The 27,487-nt window shown below is 30.3% G+C and overlaps 1 protein-coding gene across 1 annotated transcript in view; it reads left to right on the top strand.

The window, feature by feature from the left end:
* LOC142225197 (uncharacterized) overlaps positions 1 to 27,487 on the top strand; it is a 1,012,757-nt gene that overhangs the window by 520,338 nt on the left and 464,932 nt on the right. The window contains exon 4 of the mRNA XM_075294976.1: positions 23,745 to 23,780. The gene's annotated coding sequence lies outside the window, so the exon portion shown is untranslated. The remainder of the gene's footprint in view (positions 1 to 23,744; positions 23,781 to 27,487) is intronic.

Here is a 27,487-nt window from a genome sequence, read left to right as displayed (position 1 = left end):
AATTTTCTATAAAACTAAAATTTTAACATCTATATATATAAAATTCAATCTATGTTTGTTTATTTGTTTGTTTGTTTGTATGTTCCGAGTTGGCTCCGAAACGGCTGATCCGATTTACTTGAAACTTTCAGAGATCGTAAGGGGCGTTCATGTGGTGAAAATAGGGTACCTCATTTTTTGACACCTGGTCGCGGAGGGGGACCTCCCCTTTGTCGGACTTTTTGAAAATTGGACCAAAGTTGACCGATTTCCTTGAAATTTTCATTGAAGGTTGGGTTTGGTATCTAGACAAAGATCCGCTACTTTATATTTCGATATTTGGCGGCGGAGGGGGACCTCCCCTTTGTTCAACTTTTTTTAAAGTACAGTGAAAAAAACTAAAATTCTCTAAATTATCTGAGATTTACAGAGAACATGCGGTAAGGTTATGGAATTAATATGGGGTACCTGATGGTTTCATATGTGGACGGGGAGGGGGACCTCCCCCTTGCCCTACTTTTTTAAACTTGGAACAAAATTATGTGATTTGCTTGAAATTTTCATTGAATGTTGGCATCTAGACAAAAATCCGCTACATTATTTTTCGATATTTGGTCGGGGAGGGGGACCACCCCTTTGCCCTACTTTTTTTTTAAAGTACAGTGAAAACAAAACTAAACTCCCCCGACTGAAATGTTACGGAAAAATGGGTTATGAAATTTATATCAGGTTCCTCATTTTTTAATAAAAATGAAAGGGCATAGGGAGACATCTGCTTCTCTTAAGTACATACAGAGAAACAAACTTTACCGAGTTACTTGAAATTTACAGAGGACTGGGGAGAGGCTACGATATTAATAGTTGATATCTGATTTTGTGATATTTGGACGGAAGAGAGGCCGCCCTTTAGGCTTACAATTTGCTTGATATTTTCTGGGACGTTTACAAAAGATACGCTACATCACTTTTTGATATTTGGTCGTGGAGGAGGTCCTCCTCTAAAACTGCAAAAAAAAAATTATTAAGTTTTCTTGAAATTTACAAAGGCAGTAGGGGAGGGTTATGAACGAAGAGGCAACCTTCCTTGCCCCACACTTGAAGGAAAGTTTCAAGAATTTGCATGGATGGTTAGGGGTGCTATTCATTACTGTGTTTGTCGATATTGTATAGGGGAAAGTGACGTCCCTTTAAAAAAATAGAGCAAAATTTGAACATCTGCGATCTACTTGAAATTTACAGGGAACGTGGGAGGAGGTGATTAAATTAACACATGATTTTTAACAATTTTTTGATATCTGGTTGGGGAAGGGGAAAATTGAAATAAACTTTGTCGATTTACTTCGATAGAATTTATAGGGACCATTGAGTAGTTGTGAAATTAATCTAGGGTACGTGATAGTCCGATATCATGTCGGCTTGGTGCGAAGGAGGGGAGGGGGTTCCCCTTTGTCCGTTTTTTGTTCTTAAATTGAAAGTAGAGGGTTATCCGTAAATGGGAACTCGGTACGTAATTTTATGATTTTTGCACAGGCTTCTGCCAGACTTCTTTTTAGTAAAGAACTTAAATTTACATGAAATTGGCAGCCAACGTAGAGGGTGCATCATTTTTCAATATTTTAGCAAATGTTAATGTGGTAAAATTTATTACTACTTTTGCTTTTTCCGATTTATGGGATGAGAAACAGTAATTCTTTGTATTTTATTAAAATATAGTGCTTAATTTTCAGATATGTTGAGGAGAAGGATACCTTTCCAAACTAAACTACTTGAATGCGGAACATTATTTTAAAAATGTGGAGGAAACGATACACCATCTCCCCGGCATTTTTAAGACGAACCGTTTTACATATGCATATCCGACGTAGTTGTACCTATAAAGGAAAAAGCAAGCAGACCGATTTGTTTGAAAGAATTCAAATCTTTTCGAATTTGTTTTCAGCACGAAGGATATGGTTGACTAAGTTAACGCAAAATGTTCCTACAAATACGCTTCGGAAGGCGCAGCGAAGCGGGCCGGGTTACGCTAGTTTTCTATAAAACTAAAATTTTAACAAAATTTTCTATAAAAATAAAATTTTCTATAAAAATAAAATTTTCTATAAAAAAAAAAAAAAAATTCTATAAAAATAAAATTTTGAGAATATCTGTAGACGTAAAATTTTGTGAAAATTTCTAAAGAACTAAAAATTTGACACAATTTTCTAAAGAAGTAAAATTTTGACAAAATTTTACTGACTTACTTATCTGTCTAATTTCATGTAGATGGATAGTTAAAATCTCTCAAAAACTTATTTCTATAGAAATTTGGTCCAAATTTTATTTCCAAAAAAAAAATCTCACAATTTTATTTCTATAGAAAATTTTGTCCAAAGTTTATTTCTGTAGAAAATTTTTTCAAAATTTTATTTTTATAGAAAATTTTGTGAAAATTGTATTCCTATAGAAAATTTTGTCAACATTTTATTTCTATAAAATTTGTTCAAAATTATATTTCTATAGAAAATTTTGTCAAAATTGTATTTTTATAAAAAAATGTCAAAATTTTATTTTTATAGAAAATTTTGTCAAAATTATATTTTTTATAAAAGATTTTATTTTTATTTTTATAAAAGATGTTGTGAAAATTTCATTTCTATAGAAAATTTTGTCAAAATTTTATTTTTATAGAAAATTTTGTCAAAATTTTATTTCTATAAAACATTTTGTCAAAATTTTATTTGTATAGAAAATTTTGTCCAAATTTTATTTGTATAGAAAATTTCTCAAAATTTTATTTCTATAGAAAATTTTGTTTATTTCTGTAGAAAATTTATTCAAAATTTTATTTCTATAGAAAGTTGTGAGATTTTGGCCACCGTGGTGCAATGGTTAGAATGCCCTCCTTGCATACACAAGGTCGTGGGTTCGATTCCTGCTTCGACCGAACACCAGAATGTTTTCAACGGTGGATTATCCCACCTCAGTAATGCTGGTGACATTTCTGAGGGTTACAAAGCTTCTCTAAGTGGTTTCACTGCAATGTGGAACGCCGTTCGGACTCGGCTATAACATAAAAAGGAGGTCCCTTGTCATTGAGCTTAACATGGAATCGGGCAGCACTCAGTGATAAGAGAGAAGCTCACCAATGTGGCACCACAATGGACTGATTAGTCTAAGTGAGCCTGATACATCGGGCTGCCACCTAACCTAACCTAGATATATTCGTATGTTGTTTTTTTTTTCACCAGCTGATATATTTTTACTTATTTCCATATATTTCTCACTCCACTGTGTACGCGTAGACTATCAATGTCAGCGGCCAATATTCTATGTCCATTCTCCCATCCTCAGGTCTGATGTTTGTTTAAGTAATTTGAGCCAGAGATAAAAATCTGCCGTGAAATTCTTAAAATGCTTTGGCGTTAAATCTCATCTTCATCATAGTCGAACGATATTACATCGCCTTCTTCATGGTTATTGACATCCCTATTGAGATTTTTTTTGTGTTTTTTTTTTGGTATATGCCGCGCCGTCTTGTTATCCTTGGATCAACATCATCATCAATGAAGGCGGCGGCTGCAATGTTGCTGATGTCAATGTTGTCAATGTCTGATGTTTATTTGTTTAGCATATCGTGTTTACACGGTGTGGTAAATGTTGTAGTAGTAGTTGTTGCTGTTGTTGTTTACTGTAGTGGTAATGGCGACCCTTCGTGGTGGTGTGGTATTGGTTGCTGCTATTTACCTATGAAAATACCTGGAAAAATACATCAATATTTTCTTTACATTTATTTATCATTCATTTCATCGCCTACGTCTTCGTCTGTCTTTTTTCTCGTTTAGCTCACTAAATTATGTTTTAAATATGCGTCTTCTATTTCGTTTTTGTTGGTTTTTTTCTTGGCTATGGTTTGGCAAGAAATCTCATTCAGGCAATCATAACAGCCTAAGGATATTTGAATGACTGGTTCATGGTGATGAATATTTTGAATGATAAATGTCATCAAAATATTGTCTCCTCTAAAATTGACAAATATCTGAGTCTGTAAATATTGTCTTTGAATTCTATTAAATTGTGTATTCAATCTCTAAAAAATGGGATAATTAAAAATTTTACATTGAAGCATTGTGAAAATAGGTCTACCCCAAACTTTGGTCCTACATCCCAGGTTATTTGCACCCCGGTTGTTTGGCTCCAGTACCCATAGTTGCCTAAGGCAGTAATACCCCAAAGCTTGTCATATCCATACACTTTAATTAATCCGCAGGAATGTCCCGACAGTTCTGAGAAGTTCACCTCTGTGGTATCACAATGGGCTGAATAGTCCAGATTAGGTTAGGTTGAAAACAGGATTCAGGTTGTCCACTCTCTTACTAGCTGATGTCTTAAGTTCATTAGCCAACTATATATAATTTTACACCCTCCTCCATAGCTTTGTGTTAAATTAATTTTGTCGTTTTCTTTGTAATGCATCGAAATATTCGTCTCAGAACCCAGACATCTTATATATTTCTGTTGGTGACTGAATGCATCTACCGATTTCCGTCCGTCTCTTGAAACTACGTTAACTGCCGAATAAAACAATCTATCTATCGTTTTGAAACTTGGCGCCAAATGGGCACGGTTGCCACAGTTGGTAGAATTCTACCAAAAAGAGTAGATTTTCTACTGTTTGGTAGATTGGTAGAATTCTTAATGTTTTGGAAGATTTTGCAAAATTTTCCTGTCCGACTGAGGTACTTAACACATTTTCTATAGAAATAAATTTTTGATGAAATTTTCCAAAGAAATAAGTTTTTGATACAATTTTCTATAGAAATAAATTTTGACGAAATTTTCTACAGAGATAAAATTTTGACAAAATTTTCTACAGAAAAAGAATTTTGATAAAATTTTCTATAGAAATAAAATTTTGACAAAATTAGCTATAGAAATAAAATTTTGAAAAAATTTTCTATAAAAATAAAATTTTGACAAAATTTTCTTTGGAAATAAAAATTTTAAAAAATTTTCTATGGAAATAAAATTATCCATAAAAATAAAATTTTGCCAAATTTTCTATAGAAATTAAATTTTGGCAAATGTTTCTATAGAAATAAAATTTTGAAAAAAATTCTATAGAAGATAAACTTTGGCAAACGTTTTTATAGAAATAACATTTTGACAAAATTTTCTATAGAAATAAAATTTTGCCAAATTTTCTATACAAATAAAATTTTGACAAATTTTCTATAGAAATTAAATTTTGACAAAAGTTTCTATAAAAATAAAATTTTGAAAAAAAAATTATAGAAGATAAACTTGTCAAACATTTTTATAGACAAAAATTTTTGAGAGATTTTTTCTCTAGAGATAAAATTGTGAAAAAATTTTCTATAGAAATAAAAGTTTGGCAAAATGTTCTATGCAAATAAAATTTTGACAAAATTTTCTATAGAAATAAAATTTGTACACAAATTTCTATAGAAATAAAATGTTGACAAAATATTCTATAGAAATAAAATTTCGACAGAATTTTCTATAGAAATGAAATTTTGACAGAATTTTCTACAAAAATAACATTTTAACAAAATTGTCTATATAAATAAAATTTTGCGAAAATTTTTTATAGAAAGAAAATTTTGACAAAATTTTCTATAGAAAGAAAATTTTGACAAAATTTTCTATAGAAATAAAATTTTGTCAAATTTTTTATTAAAAAATAAAATTTTGCCAAATTTTCTATAAAAATTAAATTTTGACAATAGTTTCTGTAGAGATAAAATATTGAAAAAAAATCTATAGAAGATAAACTTTGGCAAACGTTTTTATAGAAAAAAAATTTTGACAAAATTTTCTATAGAAATAAAATTTTTGCCAAATTTTCTATAGAAATACAATTTTGACAAAAGTTTCTATAAAAATTAAATTTTGACAAAAGTTTCTATAAAAATAAAATTTTGCCAATTTTTCTATAGAAATTAAATGTTGACAAAAGTTTATGTAGAGATAAAATTTTGAAAAAATTTCTATAGAAGATAAACTTTGGCAAATGTTTCTATAGAAATAAAATTTTGACAAAAGTTTCTATAAAAATTAAATTTTGACGAAAGTTTCTATGAAAATAAAATTTTGAAATAAAGTTTTGAAAAAAATTCTATTGAAGATAAACTTTGGCAAACGTTTTTATAGAAATAAAATTTTTACAAAATTTTCTGTAGAAATAAAATTTTTGCCAAATTTTCTATAAAAATTAAATTTTGCCAAATTTTCTATAGAAATTGAATTTTGACAAAAGTTTTTATAAAAATAAAATTTTAAAAAAATTTCTATTGAAGATAAACTTTGGCAAACGTTTTTATAGAAATAAAATTTGACAAAATTTTCTATGGAAATAAAATTTTTAAAAAATTTTCTATGGGAATAAAATTTTGCCAAATTTTCTATAGAAATTAAATTTTGACAAAAGTTTCTATAGAAAATAAAATTTTGAAAAAATTTCGATAGATGATAAACTTTGGTAAACGTTTTTATAGAAATAAAATTTTGACAAAATCTTCTATAGAAATAAAATTTTTGCCAAATTTTCTATAGAAATAAAATTTTATCAAAAGTTTCTATAAAAATTAAATTTTGACAAAAGTTTCTATAAAAATAAAATTTGTAAATAAAATTTTGTAAAAAAATTTCTACACTCAAAAAAAAAGTGAACCCTATATTTCACTAAAGCTGATTTAATTCTCTTTTAGTTCATGGAATTATTACGTTTTCAGAAAGTTTCCATGCCATTAACAATTTTTTGCGTACATAAGTTAACTTAACTAAATCAGAAGAAAAAATTATACACAATTGAAGTATAAAAATGAACTAAATTCGTGTCTCCCACCAAATAGTTCAGAATTCCTTAATATTTGTAAATTTTACCAATAATGCGTCCATCATGAACTTCGTATGGCACTAAAGACATTTTTGCAATTTTGAACTCCAATTTTTGCCTTCAAACTACAACATTTTCTTTAATAAGTGAAAATAATAATAATTTTGTCTAATAAATCTTCTTAAATTTGTCGAAAATTTTTTACTTGGTTTTGCTAAATCGGCGCGACATCTGCGTTTATAATACAGTTTAGTTAAAATTTTTTACAATTAATCAAATTTTTCTACAATTAACTAAAATTTTCTTTCCTGATGGGTTCACTGTTTTTTCAGTGTATAGAAGATAAACTTTGGCAAACATTTTTATATAAATAAAATTTTGATAAAATTTTCTATGGAAATAACATTTGTACAAAATTTTGTATGGAAATAAAATTTTGACCAATTTTCTATAGAAATAAATTTTTGAGAGATTTTTTCTATAGAGATAAAATTTTCAAAAAATTTTCTATAGAAATGTTTGGCAAAATTTTCTATGCAAATAAAATTTTGACAAAATTTTCTATATAAATAAAATTTGTACACAAATTTCTATAAAAATAAAATGTTGACAAAATATTCTATAGAAATAAAATTTTGACAGAATTTTCTACAAAAATAACATTTTAACAAAATTGTTTATATAAATAAAATTTTGCGAAAATTTTCTATAGAAATAAAATTTTGTCCAGTTTTCTATAGAAATTAAATTTTGACAAAAGTTTCTGTAGAGATAAAATTTTGAAAAAAAAAAAATTTGTAGAAGATAAACTTTGGCAAACGTTTTTATAGAAATAAAATTTTGACAAAATTTTCTATAGAAATAAAATTTTATAGAAATAAAATTCTATAGAAATAAAATTTTGACAAAAGTTTCTATAAAGATTAAATTTTGAAAAAAGAAGATAAACTGTGGCAAACATTTTTATAGAAATAAAATTTTGACAAAAGTTTCTATAGAAATAAAATTTTGACAAAATTTTCTACTGAAATAAAATTTTGACAAATTTTCTATGAAAATAAAGTTTTGACAAATTTTTCTATAGAAATCAAATTTTGGCAAAATTTTCTATATCAATAAAATTTTGACAGAATTTTCTATAGCAATAAAATGTTGACAGAATTTTCTATATATATAAAACTTTGACAACATTTTTTATAATTTTCTATAGGAATAAAATTTTGACGAACTGTCAACATTTTATTTCTATAGAAATTTTTTCAAAATTTTATTTCTGCAGAAAATTTCTTTTTATATATATAATTTTGTCAAAATTTTATTTCTATAAAAGTTTTTTTTCGAAAAATTTTACTTCTATTGACAATTTAGTTAAAATTTTATTTCTATTGAAAATTTGTGCAAAATGTTATTTCTATAGAAAATTTTCGCAAAATTTTGTTTTTATAGAAAATTTTTGCAAATTTTTATTTCTATAGAAAATTTTCCCAAAATTTTATTTCGATAGAAAATTTTTGCAAAATTTTATTTTTATAGAAAATTTTAGAAAAATTTTATTTCTATAGAAAATTTTCGCAAAATGTTATTTCTATTGAAAATTTTCGCAAAATTTTATTTCCATAGAAAATGTTCGCTAAATTTTATTTCCACAATTTTGTTTCTATAGAAAAGTTTAGCAATATTTCTTTAGAAAATTTTATTTCTATAAAAAATTTTTCGCAAAATTTTACTTCTATTGAAAATTTAGTAAAAATTTTATTTCTATAGAAAATTTTCACAAAATTTTATTTCTATAGAAACTTTGGCAAAATTTTATATCTATAGAACATTTTTGCAATTTTTTTTTCTATTGAAAATTTTTGCAAAATTTTATTTTCATATAAAATTTTTGCAAAATTTTATTTCTATTGAAAATTTTCGCAAAATTTTATTTCTATAGAAAATTTTCGCAAAATTTTATTTCTATAGAAAATTTTAGAAAAATTTTATTTCTATAGAAAATTTTTGTAAAATTTTATTTCTATAGAAAATTTTTTCAAAATTTTGTTTCTATTGAAAATTTTTGCAAAATTTTATTTTATTTCCAAAATTTTGTTTCTATAGAAAAGTTTAGCAATTTTTTTTGCGATAACAGAGAAATTCTTCTCTAAAACTCATACTCTCTACGACGCCAAGATTGACGATATAAACTATAGATCTAAATTCCGACTAACAGTGAGTCCACTAGATGGCGGAATGGTGGGAGTAGCGGCAGATCTAGCTGGACAAAATGAGAGAATATTTTTCACATAAGCTCAGGGCTGCTAATTTTGCCGATTTATCAGCATATTGACGATTTTTGACTCAAAAAATAGCAGTTTCCGATTTTTGCCTCCAAAAATGACGATATTTACTCGGTTCAAAAATTTGGAAAGGTCGAGTGAATTCGAAATCTTAACCCATTTCGATTAAATTTTGCTTACTTTAAGGGTACTTAATTTCCTTGTATTAAATTTGAAAACGACCCCAATACGACCCTATTTGTTGAAATCGGGCGGTGCATATATATGGGAGCTATATCTAAATGTGATCCGATTTTTTCCAAATTCCTTGTGCCAAAAATGCACTGAACCGAGTTTCATCAAAATAATTGCGTCCGGAATCCTGCGAACAATACATAGGCAGACCGACCGATGAACGGACGAATACGAATAAATCGACTCAGAAGGTGAGTCGATCAGTATGTTTTATGGAGTCTAAAGTCAATAAAAGTTATTATTCCCTAAACACTGTGGGTTAGGATATAAAATCGGGATGCATTTATTTTAATATTATTTAAATTCCCGATTTTTGGACGATTTTTATAATGCAAGTGCCGATTATGACGATTTTTTCGGGAAAAAGTGACGATTTTTCTTAAAATTTAATTGGCAGCCCTGCATAAGCTAATCATATATTTCTAGTTGTATTCCTTCATTTCTCAAATTTTTCTTTTTAATTTCTCAAAGATTCTCCATTCAACTCAATCCAAAAGGATTCAGAAGTTACTTCAACTTCACACTAAACCAAGATATCATATTAAATTATTTAACCATTTGTCATAAGCATTCTCAATTTACACGTAAGATCTTTAACAGACATAATCCCCTCCAAGTTTCCAGACACTCTTAAAGTCTTAAAATTATAGTAAGGATTTCAGTGAACTCTGTCGCACCCAACCAAACCATTTCCAAAAATACATACCTTGGCATAAATCATCATCCACCTTCCAAACATATTCAGGATCTGAAGCAAAGCGACCGGCGACATTTGGTTATGGCCAAAGTTAGTTGCTTCTTGCAAGCGCCTTGACTGAGATTTTATATTTACTTGCAGTAAAATGGTTTTTTGTTCGCTACGATTTATTTCCATTTACCGAGACAAAATTTTGTATTTGCAACCCTCCAAAACGAAAATTCGATGTACATTGAAAGAAATGAGTTTTTCTATTGTCTGTTACAATTTGGGAAATTGGGAATGTACTATATGTGACACCCGTATGGGGTATCCTTCGATACGAAGTATGTGTGAATCAAATTGGTTTTGTGATTTCCTCAACCAACTACACGCAAAAAAAAAATTCTTTCCTCCCAAACGAAATTTTAGACAAACAAATTTCGTTTCTCATTTGCTTTTCGCTGTAAGGAAGTGTATTTGGAAGAAAAGTATATACTGTTTGTGATAAACGTTTATTCTTTTCCAGGATGTAAAAACAAGTTCATAAGGACAAAAAAAAAAACATTTTTTCTTGCTAATTGCATTTGCCCTCACATCCTTCTCACATCCACGAGGTTTTTTAGTTCTTAACACCTTTTCCTGTAATACCAACAATGTAGAAGAAATTATACGATTTTATAAATTTTTAAAATTTTTTACCTTTCGCCTGGACGGAGAATCGAACCGCGGACCATGCACTTTGTATGCCAACACACTAACCACTGAGCTATGTACCTGTTATGGTCATCAATAGATAAATATCCATATAATTTATATTTATATAGCATATCTTGCGGCGCCCACGAACCGAATAAACAAAGTTTATTTGACAGAAACAAACATTTAGTTTGGCACCGTGGAGCAGTGGTTGCTACGTCCGACTTGCATGCCAAGGGTCGTGGGTTCGATCCCTGCTTCGACCAAAGTTTTTTTTTTTTGTTTTTTTTGTTTACATATATTCCAGATATGTTCGGAAGATTCCGAAAAAATGCTCAACATTACATTGTAGTATATTAAATTTTGAACTGTAAAATGTGTCTTTTTAAAGACCTAAAGTCAGAAAAGAACAGTGTTTGATATAAACGAAATGGACTGTGTTGTTGTTTCAAAAATAACTTTTTTTATTGAAAAAATAAAAATTTTGTAACAAACGAATTTTTTTGGTGATAAAAGTTTAAAATTTTCGAAGCAATTCAAAAAACTCTAACAAAAGAAAAACGTTTTCGGTACACGTTTTCCAAACGTTTTTTTTTCTTTGCGTGTAGGATACAGCTCTCTCAGGTAGGGAGAAGACGCCCTTCTGACTCATTCCAAGGATGAATACCTTGGAATTAATCCAATTAATAACTCAATGTGAAAATTTACCCCGTCGATTGCAAACCCATGTTAAAGTGACCGAATTCTCCCATAATTTTCGACCACAACTCGGACAGGTTCATATGTACCAGCCCGGTCCAGGTGCAGGGGTTTATTCATCTTTGGTCTGCCAGAAAATAAGCTTAATAGAAATGTTGGTTTAAGGAGCCACCGTGGTGCAATGGTTAAAGGGTGATACGGTCAAAATTTGGTCAATGGAAAACGCGTGTAAATCGGTGAAATCGTTTATTTAAAAAATCAAATTAAATTTCTTTTTCAAGTTCAATTAGTATAAAATTCAGGAAAAATATTCAGTTAGGCTTTCGCTTTTCCAAATCCGAATTGCCAGGCCTCGCGCTTGACACCTGCCATCAGATTTTGTACAGCCACCTTGTCCACCTTCTTCGCCGCAGAAAGCCAGTTTGCTGCTCGTCCTTAGTAGTTTTTTTGGTCTTCTTTAGGTTCCGCTTGACAATAGCCCAGTATTTCTCAATTGGGCGGAGCTCTGGCGTGTTGGGAGGGTTCTTGTCCTTGGGAACCACCTGCACGTTGTTGGCGGCGTACCACTCCATGGCCTTTTTACCGTAATGGCAAGATGCCAAATCCGGCCAAAGCAGTACGGAACAACCGTGTTTCTTCAGGAAAGACAGCAGACGTTTATTCAAACACTCTTTCACGTAAATTTCTTGGTTGACAGTCCCGGAAGCTATGAAAATGCTGCTTTTCAAGCCACAGGTACAGATGGCTTGCCAAACCAGATATTTCTTTGCGAACTTTGACAGTTTTATGTGCTTGAAAATATCTGCTACCTTTCCCCTTCCTTTTGCCGTATAAAACTCCTGTCCCGGAAGCTGCTTGTAGTCGGCTTTGACGTAGGTTTCGTCGTTCATTACCACGCAGTCAAACTTCGTCAGCATCGTCGTATACAGCCTCCGGGATCGCGCTTTGGCCGTCGTATTTTGTTTATCATCGCGATTTGGAGTAACTACCTTCTTGTAAGTCGATAGTCCGGCTCGTTTTTTGGCTCGATGCACAGTTGTAGACGATACACCCAGCTTATTTGCGGCATCTCGGAGAGAGAGGTTAGGGTTTCGCTTGAAACTACCGGCAACTCTCTTTGTCGTCTCAGCGGCTTCCGGTTTTCGATTTCCCCCCGATCCAGACTTCCTGGCTGTCGACAAACGTTCCCCAAACACTTTAACGGTTGATTTCAGCACTTAGAGATAAGAGAGAAGTTCATCAATGTGGTATCACAATGGACTGAATAGACTAAGTGAGCCTGATACATTGGGCTGCCAGCTAACCTAACCTAAGACCCCATAAAATATATACCGATTGACTTAGAATTGATCTGAATTGATCTAGTCCCTGATGTCGATCCAATTATTAGATGTGGTCATAACTCAGGTCCATTTATCAAATTTTGGATAGTTTGTTTTTTTTTTTTTTTTTTGACACAAAACGCATGCTTTTAAATTTGAAAAATTGCAAAACAACTGCGATCAAATTTAGATACTGCAAAGGATTCAAGTAGGTGTGCTACAATTTCATGAAAGATATTGCAATATGTACATACTTTTTTCAGTGTCTTTGCCAATATACTGTTGAAACCTGGAGATTCTTCATTATCATATTGACTTTTGCGAAATTTCCTTTTTCCTTCTATTAGTGCCGGATGTTATTGTTATTGGTGTTTGTCATTTTTTTTTATTTTTGCCATAATATGAATGAATATTTATTTACTTTACATGGCTTAATCTGTTTTCATCTTCAACCACTTATATCTATTCGTATGTGTGTGTGTGCGTGTGAGAGTGTGTATATACTTATATACAAACGTAGAAAACTTGCGTAGGTTTTCCCTTGTTTTCGTGATATTTTACCATCACCACCACTACCTAGAATTCACGACCACCACCACCACCACCTCTATACCCGGCTACAAGGTCCTGGGGTTGTTGCACACATCTTCAAAATGATCTACCCAATGTCCTTGTCATCCAGCTGAAATGTAATGTCTATTTAAGTCCTCCTGGTAGTGTCATTGTGCGTCGGAGAAAAACAATCCCCAAATAATTCTTCTTGTTCTACGTAGACACTTCAAAATATTTAAATTAATATGCGTTTTTCTTCTTGGCTCGTCGTTCATCATCTGCTGTTTTGTTCCATTCGGTTTTCATCCTCCCCATTATTTTTGTTTGTCGTTATGCTTTCACAAGTCTAATATATTTCCAAGTTGGTAGGGCACGGTGGTTCGAAATTTTATTTGAGCACGGTGCTTAAACACAAAACAAAAAAATGGACTCGTAAACCCATTTAATGACTCGGAAAAGACTGGTGTCGAAGACTTGTCAAGTTAGAAGGCAATTGAAGCCTACCTTACACTCACTTATGACATGGATGCACTCAGACATTTTGAGTTGGGCCTGTGGGAAACCTGGGCTAGAATAGGCTGTGGTCCCATTATTTTGTGGTACACCTCTGGATCAAGGACAATACCGGCGAAGCCTATTGTAATGGGATAGGTTATGATGCGACAGAACCTTTCCTATCCCACAGTCACAGGACTTAGTCGAGATTCCACGGCTAAAGAGGGACAGACTAAGACCTGAGGGATGATCCAGAAACACTCAGAAAGGAATCAACCGATCATTCTCTCTATCTAGCTGAATGACTATTTACGGACCAAGCATGCTAACGCGTGGCATCGTCCTTATGGGTAGGTGTGCTCGTAAGACGGACGACTGATAAGATCGGACAGACAAAAGATGCTGTCAGCTGACTGCCTTACACCCAATTATAAATGGAATCGATCCACCCAAATATGGGAAATCGCGGCACGAATAGGTTTATTGTCTCATTATTTTGTGGTGAAGCCTGCTAAAAATTGGGGTCAGCTAACTGTTGGCCGGCATATTGATCCTTAAGGGCAGGATTTACGGAATTAAAAGGTGCAGTCATGAGGTGCTTAACCGTTTTGTGATGATGCGACGAATAACACACAGCACCTTTCTCAGTCCACAGCCGCGGGAAATAGTCGAAGTTCCTCGGCCAAAGACCGACAAACTAAACTAAGACTTGAGGAATGATCCAGCGTATGGAAAGAAATTCGGAATTTAGCTCTAGCTAAATGACTATTGTCGGCCTAATCGTGGCATCGTGCCGAATCACCATTAGTGGTCGGTGTGCTGGTGAGATGTATGGCTGATAAGATTTGACAGACGTACTAGGCGAAAGAAGAAAGTGACGATCTTCCAAGTTGCGATAAAATCACGATGTTTTTCTAAGAACAGACCTTGTAACATACTGCCTTACTCCCAATTATAAGTGAAATGGATCCTTTCATTGTGAGATGGGCCTATTGGAAACTGATGCTAGAATTGGTTTGTGGTTTCAGTATTTTTCATTTAATTTTTAGATTTTTGTTGCTAAAGGAAATTTTTTCGAAATAAGCCTTAAGAAAATGTTTTTTCTCCAACCTATATTTCATAAAAAAAAAATAAAAATATTAAAAAATAGACTTTGTCAAATATTGAAAATCAAATATCGAACATTTTATTAAAATTCTCTGCCTATAGAAAATGTTTTAAAATTTTCTTACTGCCAAAATTTCATTTCTATAGAAAATTTCTAAATATTTTGAAATATGATTTTTTTCGATTTTTTCGAAATAGTCATTTAAAAAACATTTTCTCCAAATTATATTTTTATTAGAAATTATCTCAAAATGTTTATATTTTTATTGTGCCAAAATTGTATTATTCAAACATTAAAAAAAAGACTATTAAAAATCGACTTTGTCAAATATTGAAAAACAAATATCGAAAATTTTATTAAAATTCTCTACCAGTAGAAAAGGTTTTATAATTTATTGACTTAGAAAACTTGTGTCCCATTTCTATAGAAAATTGATTTCTTGCTATAAGAAATTTTAACAAATTGTCTCTTTAAAACACATTTTCTCAAAACTATTTTTTTTATTAGAAATTTATTTAAAATTGTATTTCCATTACAAAAATTAAACTTAATCAAATTTTGAAAATTCAAAATCGAAAATTTTATTTATTCATTGTAGAAAAATTTTGTAAAAATTACATTCTTATATGGAATTTTTAGATTGTGTTTTTTGCTTCAAGAAATTTTTATCGAAGTATTTTTTTATTACAAAATGTGTCAAAATTGTAGTTTTATTAAAAAATCAAAAAATATTAAAAAAACACACATTAAAAATCGACTTTGTCAAATTTTAAAAATTCTAAATAAAAAATTTTATTAAAATTCTCTGCCTGTAGAAAATGTATATATATATATATATATATATATATATATATATATATATATATATATATATATATATATATATATATATATATATATATATACACCCCTGAAAAACTTTTTGGTGTTCGGTCGAAGCAGGAATCGAACCAGCGACCTTGTGTATGCAAGGCGGGCATGCTAACCATTGCACCACGGAGGCTGCTTAAACCAACATTTCTATTAAGCCCATTTTCTTGCAGACCAAAGATGAATAAACCCCAGCACCTGGACCGGGCTAGTCGCTGGTACATATGAACTTGTCCTAGTTCTGGTCAAAAATTATGGGAGAATTCGGTCACTTTAACATGGGTTTGCAATCGACGGGGTAAATTTTCACATTGAGTTATTAATTGGATTAATTCCAAGGTATTCATCCTTGGAATGAGCCAGAAGGGCGTCTTCTCCCTACCTGAGAGAGTTGTATCCTAGTTGGTTGAGGAAATCACAAAACCAATTTTATTCACACATACTTCGTATCGAAGGACACCCCATACGGGTGTCACATATAGTACATTCCCAATTACAATTCTCTCAATTGTAACAGACAATAGAAAAATTAATTTCTTTCAATGTACATCGAATTTTCTTTTTGGGGGGTTACAAATACAAAATTTTGTCTCGGTAAATGGAAATAAATCGTAGCGAACAAAAAACCATTTCACTGCAAGTAAATATAAAATCTCAGACAAGGCGCTCGCAAGAAGCAACTAACTTTGGCCATAACCAAATGTCGTCGGTCGCTTTGCTTCAGATCTTAATATGTTTGGAAGGTGGATGATGATTTATGCCAAGGTATGTATTTTTGGAACTGGTTTGGTTTGGTATTTTCATTACAAAAATTAAACTTAATCAAATTTTGAAAATTCAAAATTGAAAATTTTATTTATTCATTGCAGAAAAATTTTGTAAAAATTACATTCTTATATGAAATTTTTAGATTGTGTTTTTTGCTTCAAGAAATTTTTATCGAAGTATTTTTTATTACAAAATGTGTCAAAATTGTAGTTTTATTAAAAAATCAAAAAAATATTTAAAAAAAACACATTAAAAGTCGACTTTGTCAAATTTTAAAAATTCTAAATAAAAAATTTTATCAAAATTCTCTGCCTGTAGAAAATGTTTTATAATTTTTTAATTCTGTAAAATAATTATATATATATATATATATATATATATATATATATATATATATATATATATATATATATATATATATATATATATATATATATATATATATATATATATATATATATACATATATATATATATATATATATATATATATATATATATATATATATATATATATATATATATATATATATATATATATATATATATATATATATATATATATATATATATATTTCTGAAGAAATTGTGTTTTTAAATTTCATTTCTATAGTAAATTGTTTGAATTTTTATGAAACGAAACTCACATATCGAAAACTTATATATATATATATATATATATATATATATATATATATATATATATATATATATATATATATATATATATATATATATATATATATATATATATATATATATATATATATATATATATATATATATATATATATATATATATATATATATATATATATATATATATATATATATATATATATTTATATATATATATATATATATATATATATATATATATATATATATTGAAGAAATTGTGTTTTTAAATTTCATTTCTACAGCAAATTGTTTGAATTTTTATGAAACGAAACTCACATATCGAAAACTTTAATATTAAATAATTTCTTTCTGGCGATAATTTTGGTAAAAATTTCATTTCTATAGGAAATTTTTCATTTTCTTTTATATATTTTTTGTGATATAAGAAATATAGTCCATGAAAGATATTTTCTCAAAATTATATTATTGTTATAAATTGTGTTAAAACTGTATTTCTTTTAAAAAATTGAAAAAAAAAATATTAAAGAAATAGAATAGAAATTTGGAAACTCAAATATCGCAAATTTTAATATTTAATAATTTTCTTTCTGGCGATAACTTTTGTAAATTTCATTTCTATACAAAATTTTTAAATTTTTTTGTTATATAAGAAAATTTATAAAAATAATCAAAAAAAAAATTAAATATTTCCTCAAAATTATTTTTTATTATAAATTGTATTAAAAATTTAAAACAAGAATTATAAAAGAATTAGAAATAGAATAGAAATTTAGAAAATCAAATATCGAAAATTTTAATATTTAATATTGTTCTGTCTGGCGATAACTTTTGCAAAAATTTCATTTCTACGCACAAATTTTTTTTCTGATTCAATCACGAAATTAATTGATCCAATTAATTTTTTATTGAAATATCTTCAATCACAGAAATTATAGTATCAATTAAAATATTAATAGAAGGTCAATTAAACAATTAATTGATCCAATTAAAAAATTAATTGATACTATTAATTATTGTGATTGATTTTTGTTTCAATTAAAAAATTTGTTAAATCAATTAAATGTTTAATTGAATATTTTTTAAAAATCAATTAAAATTTTAATTGGAACAATTTTAGTGAAATTTTTTTCTGTGTATAGGAAATTTTTTAATTCTTTTTGTTTTTGATATAAGAAAATTTATAAAAATATGAAAAGATATTTTCTCAAAATTATATTATTATTATAAATTGTGTTAAAATTGTATTTCTTTTAAGAAATTGAAAAAAAAATTATTAAAAAATTAGAAATAGAATAGAAATTTGGAAACTCAAATATCGAAAACTTAAATATTTAATATTTTTTTTCTGGCGATACATTTTGTAAAAATTTCATTTCTATAGTAAGTTTTTAGTTTTTTTTTTTGATAAAAGAAATCTAAATAGTCCTTCTAATCAAAATTATATTTCTCTTAAAAGTTGTGTCAACATTAAATTTCTAATAAAAATGCTCAATTTGTTAAAGTAATCAATCCACTGTGAATCTTAGTAATTATTAGGAAATTTTTATCAAAGAAGTCCTTTAAAAGATATTGTCTCAATATTAATTTTATTAAAAATGGTGTTTAAATTGTATTTCTATTAAAAAGAAATTAAAAAATATTAAGGAAATAACATAGACTGTCAAATTTTGAAAATCTAAAATCGAATTTTTTTTTATATTCTCTGTTATAAAAAATGTTTTATAATTTTCCTATTGTAGAAAACTTGTGTCAAAATTTATTGCTATAGAAAATTTAAAATATATTTTTTTTTTGTTTTGGTATAAGAAATCAAGATAGTCTTTCTAATGAAAATTTTTTCAATATTATATTTCTCTTACAACTAATGACAAAATTAAATTTCTATTATAAATGTTATCAATTTGGTAAAGTACACAGAAAAAAATATCACCAAAATATTTCCAATTAAAAAGTTAATTGAAGTTGAAAATTTTTTCAATTAATAAATTAATTGATACAATTAACTTTTTAATCATGATAGAAACATTAAGTTAATTAAGTCCATGATGGAAAATTTTAAAATTTTTAATTAAAAAATTAATTGATACAATTAACTTTTTAATCAAATTCGGAAGAGTAATTCAGTTAAAACAAGTATATACGGCCGTAAGTTCGGCCAGGCCGAAACTTATGTACCCTCCATCATGGATTGCGTAGAAACTTCTTCTAAACACTGCCATCCACAATCGAATTACTTAAGTTGCGGTAACGCTTGCCGATGGCAAGGTATCTTAAAACCTCCTAACACCATCTTCTAAATTGTATGTAAGTCCATACGTGGTATATATTAAATCAAAAAAGATCGATCCAATACGTATATAATTCAGTTTGACAAAGTAGACATAAAATTTTGACAAAATTTTCTACAGAAATAAAATTTTAATAAAATTGTCTATAGAAATAAAATTTTCACAAAATTTTCTATAGAAATAAAAATTTTCCCAAAATTTTCTATAGAAAGAAAATGTTCACAAAATTTCTACAAAAATAAAATTTTGACAAAAATTTCTATAGAAATAAACTTTTGACAAAATTTTCTATAGAAATAAAATCTTGGTAGATTATTTTTGGTTTGAGTAGCAACCATGATTATGAACCGAATAAAATTTGAAAAAAAATTTCTATAGAAATAAAATTTTGACAAAATTTTCTATAGAAATAAAATGTTGACAATGATGAAAATTTTATTATGAACCGAATAAAATTTTAACAAAATTTTCTCTAGAAATAAAATTTTGACAAAATTTTCTATAGAAATAAAATTTTGGTAGATTATTTTTGGCTCTAGTGGCAACCATGATTATGAACCGATATGGACCATTTTGTATGTGATTGGACCTATTTTGGTATGGTTGTTAGTGACCATATACTTACACCACGTTCCTAATTTGAACCGGATCGAATGAATTTTGCTCCTCCAAGAGGCTCCGGAGGTCAAATCTGGAGAACGTTTTATATGGGGGCTATATATAATTATAGACCGATATGGACCAATTCTGGCACGGTTGTTAAATATCATATACTAACACCATGTTCCAAATTGCAACCGGATTGGATGAAATTTGCTTCTCTTGGAGACTTCGCAAGCCAAATCTGGGGATCGGTTTATATGGGGGCTATATATAATTATGAACCGATGTGGACAAATTTTGCATGGTTGTTAGAGACCATATACCAACATCATGTACCAAATTTCAGCCTGATCGGATGAAATTTGCTTCTCTTTGAGGCTCCGCAAGCCAAATCTGGGGATCGGTTTATATGGGGGCTATATATAATTATAGACCGATGTGGACCAATTTTTGCATGATTGTTAGAGACCATATACCAACACCATGTACCAAATTTCAGCCTGATCGGATGAAATTTGCTTCTCCTTGAGGCTCCGCAAGCCAAATCTGGGGATCGGTTTATATGGGGGCTATATATAATTATAGACCGATGTGGACCAATTTTTGCATGATTGTTAGAGACCATATACCAACACCATGTACCAAATTTCAGCCGGATTGGATGAAATATGCTTCTCTTAGAGGCTCCACAAGCCAAATCTGGGGATCGGTTTATATGGGGGCTATATATAATTAAGGACCGATATGGACCAATTTTTGCATGGTTGTTGGAGTCCATATACCAACACCATGTACCAAATTTCAGCCGGATCGGATGAAATTTACTTCTCTTTTAGGCTTCGCAAGCCAAATCTGGGGATCGGTTTATATGGGGGCTATATATAATTACGGACCGATGTGGACCAATTTTTGCATGGTTGTTAGATACCATATAAAAACACCATACACGCAAAGAAAAAAAAACGTTTGGAAAACGTGTACCGAAAACGTTTTTCTTTTGTTAGAGTTTTTTGAATTGCTTCGAAAAGAATACACTTTTATCACCAAAAAAATTCGTTTGTTACAAAATCTTAATTTTTTGAATAAAAAAAGTTATTTTTGAATCAACAACACAGTCCATTTCGTTTATATCAAACACTGTTCTTTTCTGACTTTAGGTCTTTAATAAGACACATTTTACAGTTCAAAATTTAATATACTACAATGTAATGTTGAACATTTTTTCGGAATCTTCCTAACATATCTGGAATATATGTAAAAAAAAAAACAATAAAAACTTTGGTCGAAGCAGGGATCGAACCCACGACCCTTGGCATGCAAGTCAGACGTAGCAACCACTGCTCCATGGTGCCCAACTAAATGTATTTTTCTGTGAAATAAACTTTGTTTAATCGGCTCGTGGGCGCCGCAAGCTATGCTATATAAATATAACTTATATGGGTAATTATCTATTGATGACAATAACGGCTACATAGCTCAGTGGATAGTGTGTTGGCTTACAAATTGCATGGTCCGCGGTTCGATTCTCCGTCCAGACGAAAGGTAAAAAAATTTTAAAAATTTATAAAATTGTATAATTTCTTCTACATTGTTTGTATTACAGAAAAAGGTGCTAAGAACTAAAAAAAATCGTGGAAGTGAGAAAGATGGGAGGGAAAATTAGCCAGAAAAAAAATTTTTTGAGTTAGTCTTTATGAAATTGTTGTTACATCCTGGAAAAGAATAAACGTTTATCACAAAAAGTATATACTTTTCTTCCAAATACACTTCCTTTCAACGAAAAGCAAATGAGAAACGAACTTTGTTTGTCTAAAATTTCGTTTGGGAGGAAAGAATTATTTGTTTGCGTGTATACCAAATTTCAGCCGGATCGGATAAAATATGCTTCCGTTAGAGGCTCCACAAGTCAAATCTGAGGGTCCCTTTATATGGGGGCTATACGTAAAAGTGGACCGATATGACCCATTTGCAATACCATCCGACCTACATCAATAACAACTACTTGTGCCAATTTTCAAGTCGATAGCTTGTTTCGTTCGGAAGTTAGCGTGATTTCAACAGACGGACGGACGGACGGACGTACGGACGGACGGACATGCTCAGATCGACTCAGAATTTCACCACGACCCAGAATATATATATTTTATGGGGTCTTAGAGCAATATTTCGATGTGTTACAAACGGAATGACAAAGTTAATATACCCCCATCCTATGATGGAGGGTATAAAAATATTAAGGAAATAACATAGACTGTCAAATTTTGAAAATCTGAAATCGAAAATTTTATTTATATTCTCTGTTATAAAAAACGTATTATAATTTTCTTATTGTAGAAAACTTGTGTCAAAATTTGTTGCTATAGAAAATTTAAAATATTTTTTTTTGTGTTTTGATATAAGAAATCAAGATAGTCTTTCTAATGAAAATTTTTTCAATATTATATTTCTCTTACAACTAATGACAAAATTCAATTTCTATTAAAAATAGTAAAGTACACAGAAAAAAATATCACTAAAATATTTCCAATTAAAAAGTTAATTGAAGTTGAAAATTTTTTCAATTAATAAATTAATTGATACAATTAACTTTTTAATCATGATAGAAACATTAAGTTAATTAAGTCAATGATGGAAAATTTTAAAATTTTTAATTAAAAAATTAATTGATACAATTAACTTTTTAATCAAATTTGGAAGACTAATTCAGTTAAAAAAAGTGCTGATTTTTTTTTAAATTTTTAATTAAAAATGTATTTCAAACAATCATTTGTTAATCCAAATAAAAAATCTAAGCCAATTCCGAAAGTAATTAAAAATAGTTACCTTTTTTAATTAATAAATTAATTGAGTTTTGCAATCAACATCAATTAAATTTTTAATTGAATCAATTAAAAAATTAATTGAAATTTGCTGAAAAAAATCAATTAATTTTTTAGTCAAGAATTTTTCTATGCGCAATTAAAACTGGGTGTAATACTATCATTTTCGTGATTGAAGACATTTCAATTAAACAATTAATTGGATCAATTAATTTGGTGATTGAATCAGAAAAATAAATTTTGTGTGTAGTCAATCCACTGTGAATCTTTTATAGCTTATTTTGCCTTTATGTATTTACCTCATACATGTTGTCATCGTTTTCCAGTTTTATGAAATTTAATGTCTTTAAAAATATTATTATTATTTTTTTTTTTTATGCGTGATGTTATGCATTTTTCTGGGATGTCTTGCAACATTGAGGGTGGTAAATGGATGTGGAAAAACAAACTTTGTCACATTTTCCAAAGTGTTTTATTTGTTTTAGACGTTTTTTTTGTCTGTCATAAAAACATTAGCTATGAAGGGTTTGCCGAGTCATCATCACATATTTCAACATTTAATGAATGCCATGCCCCACGCCATCCCAGTCAATATGCCTTGTGGCGGGATTCGTCTTTGAAATCAATCGTAATTTTTGTTTCGCATTCTTAACTTTTTATTTGATTACAGAAAATGACCTGGAAATCTCTATATAAGAACAAAAAAAAAACAACAAACAAGGGGTGGAATGAAATACTTTTTGTTCTTGGTATTTTTTACAATTTGATAAAGTTATAATAATATTTTTTGTTTTTTTTTTTTTTTTTAAATTTTCATTAACAAGAGTGTAACTAATTTTCGGGTGTGTTTTTGTTTTTTTTTTTTATCTCTTGCAGTTTGCGACTCTGGGAGGCTTTTTTCGAAATTTAAGGGTAAGTTTGAAATTTTATATCTTCTCAACCCTGCCTTAATTATCACTTAAGAGGGTTACATTTTTATTTTTGTTTAACGCTTAAATTTATTCGACAGTTAAATATGCCATTTGACATCTGTTTGAAAAATCGTTGATATCTTGTCTACTAGGTACTAAAAGCAAATCTATTTTTGGAAAATTTTATGCAAAGGGTCAACAAGTCATGTTTCAATTGACACCATGGAAGTTAAATATACATGTGACCTTTTCGAAATACAGAAGTCAAAATAATAAATTTTCTTTATGTTAAATATAGTCGACAATGGCCTTTCTATGACTGGCCAATTTTTATCTCCAATGTAAATAATTCACATTTACATGTCCATCTATAACAGGGGGTTTCTACCTTCTTCCCCTTATGTGTGTGTTTTTTTTGTTCGTCCAATTATCCTTATGTATTTGATTGGTCTCCAATTTAGAGACTGACTGAAAAATCTGATTTTGTAGATGGTATTGATTTATTTAATCGGCTTACAAAAATGCCATTATTTGAGATGACCATATGTGTAGTATTGATATTTGTTTTGAATTTAAAATGACGGCTGGTAAGAAGAAAAAAATTGACGGACGTCAATTTTTAGTTTAAGTAGCAAAATAAATAAGGACATTTGTCCCCCAATTTACAAAGTGATGTAAAATTTATATAAATGCTTTGGAAATATCAATATTGACTTCAGAAGCGATTTATCGATATAAGAAAATTGTAAAATTTTCATGGGACTAAGCCGCTAGGTTTCAATTCGTGACCACGCTTTTGAATTTAGCTAGAACACAGAGGTCTTACATCTAAAGAGCGGTTAAAATTTCAAGGGCTGATGTTGATTTTGGATAAAACACAAAATTATTTAGGAAATTATTGTAATTTTATTTTATTATGATATATTGGTATTATTCAATTATGTATGGAAGAAAATATCGGCCAAGTGGGCGCCGCGACTTCGGTGGCACACCTTCATCCGATGGTCGACGCTGAGGCATAATGGAGGTTCTATGCCGTTAATGTGCCGAATTATCTCATCCTTTAGCTCTTGAATTGCTGCTGGCTTATCGACGTACACCTTTTCTTTCAAATAACCCCAAAGAAAAAAGTCCAACGGTGTCAAATCACATGATCTTGGCGGCCAATTGACATCGCCATTATGTGAGATAACACGGCCATTGAATTTGTTGCGCAAAAGCGCCATTGTTGCGTTAGCTGTGTGGCAAGTGGCACCGTCCTGCTGAAACCACATATCGTCCACATCCATATCTTCCAATTCGGGCCATAAAAAGTTCGTTATCATCTCACGATAGCGAACACCATTCACAGTAACTGCCTGAGCGGCCTCATTTTGGAAAAAATACGGCCCGATGATGCCGCCAGCCCATAAACCGCACCAAACAGTCACTCTTTGTGGGTGCATTGGTTTTTCGACAATCACTCTTGGATTCTCATTCGCCCAAATGCGGAATTTCTGTTTATTGACGAATCCACTGAGGTGAAAATGTGCCTCATGACTGAAGATGATTTTTTTCGAAAATTGATCATCCACTGTTGCCATTTCTTGGAACCATTTAACACGTTGTTGGATTGTGTATCTCTCCATGTTTCAAATTGAGTAAGTCTGAAATAGAGAAATGCCAAATAAAATTCGAAAAAAAACTTGGCGTTTAGGTGTGGTTCACATTCAACATCGGCCCTTACAATTTAACCACCCTTTGTATGGAATAAGAATCCCATGTCTGATAAAGAAATTATATATCCCGTACCACAGAAGTATGCAAGATTGATCTATGATGTCTTTGAAAAGTCACGTGAAGAATGAATCCATGGCTTAGGGTTAAGCCCTGAATCGATCTATTTAACTCACTGATAGTACGAACAGCGTATTAGGCCAACATGCAACTTTACACAATATTAAATTTTTCCAAAAAAAAAAGGTTCAATAGAAACACAATGCAACACAAAAATTCCAAAACAAAATCACTTAACCCGGCCGAAAATACTCCATGAGAGAAGAATTTTTTTTCTTTTGCTAGATTTGTTGCCGTTCGTTTTTTATGAGCCTCTAAAGTTCCTGTCCTGGAGTTCTTTCGGCTGGGATAAGTAATTTTTTGTTTGGAGTCAAAAAGTTGAATTTTACGTCACAGTGAAATCTAGACACCATCTGGGAAGGGCCTTCTAAGGTTGGCTGATAAGTCCCCGGTCTGACACATAGATGGCGTCGCTAGTATTAAATGCATATTATTTTTATATAATACCAACCTTCAAATGATTCGTGTCAAAATTTGACGTTTGTAAGTCAATTAGTTTGTGAGATAGAGCGTCTTTTGTGAAGCAACTTTTGTTATTGTGAAAAAATGGAAAAAAAGGAATTTCGTGTTTTGATAAAAATACTGTTTTCTGAAGGGAAAAAATATGGTGGAAGCAAAAACTTGGCTTGATAATGAGTTTCCGGACTCTGCCCCAGGGAAATCAACAATAATTGATTGGTATGCAAAATTCAAGCGTGGTGAAATGAGCACGGATGACGGTGAACGTAGTGGTCGCCCGAAAGAGGTGGTTACCGACGAAAACATCAAAAAAATCCACAAAATGATTTTGAATGACCGTAAAATGAAGTTGATCGAGATAGTAGAGGCCTTAAAGATATCAAAGGAACATGTTGGTCATATAATTCATCAATGTTTGGATATGCGGAAGCTCTGTGCAAAATGGGTGCCGCGCGAGCTCACATTTGACCAAAAACAAGAACGTGTTGATGATTCTGAGCGGTGTTTGCAGCTGTTAACTCGTAATACACCCGAGTTTTTCCGTCGATATGTGACAATGGATGAAACATGGCTCCATCACTACACTCCTGAGTCCAATCGACAGTCGGCTGAGTGGACAGCGACCGGTGAACCGTCTCCGAAGCGTGGAAAGACTCAAAAGTCCGCTGGCAAAGTAATGGCCTCTGTTTTTTGGGATGCGCATGGAATAATTTTTATCGATTATCTTGAGAAGGGAAAAACCATCAACAGTGACTATTATATGGCGTTATGGGAGCGTTTGAAGGTCGAAATCGCGGCAAAACGGCCCCATATGAAGCAGAAAAAAGTGTTGTTCCACAAAGACAACGCACCGTGCCACAAGTCATTGAGAACGATGGCAAAAATTCATGAATTGGGCTTTGAAGTTCTTCCCCACCCCACTCCCACTCTGGCCCCCAGCGACTTTTTCTTGTTCTCAGACCTCAAAAGGATGCTCGCAGGGGAAAAATTTGGCTGCAATGAAGAGGTGATCGCCGAAACTGAGGCCTATTTTGGGGAAAAACCGAAGGAGTACTACCAAAATCGTATCAAAAAATTGAAAAGTCGTTATAATCGTTGTATCGCTCTTAAAGGGAACTATGTTGAATAATAAAAACGAATTTTGACAAAAAAATGTGTTTTTCGTTGTTACACCGGGGACTTATCAGCTAACCTGTTATACTGGCGTTGAAGATTTTAATTTTCGTGTTCCTCGATATGTATGTTGAACGCCATACCTTCTCTAGGGACGCGAAAGCGGCTCGGTCCTTGTTGAGGCGACTTTTCGGAGGTACCACCTTCGGATGTTATAATGCTTCTCAGGTAGCAGAATGTGTTTAAATTTTCAATTGGCTTCCCCTCCAATTATATCGTTGTTGCTCGCATTAATTCGCA

This window comes from Haematobia irritans, chromosome 2, assembly GCF_050003625.1.
Source record: "Haematobia irritans isolate KBUSLIRL chromosome 2, ASM5000362v1, whole genome shotgun sequence".
Lineage (NCBI taxonomy): Eukaryota > Metazoa > Arthropoda > Insecta > Diptera > Muscidae > Haematobia > Haematobia irritans.
The sequence above is the reverse complement of the archived record's forward strand: the minus strand, read 5'-3'. Positions and strand labels throughout refer to the sequence as shown.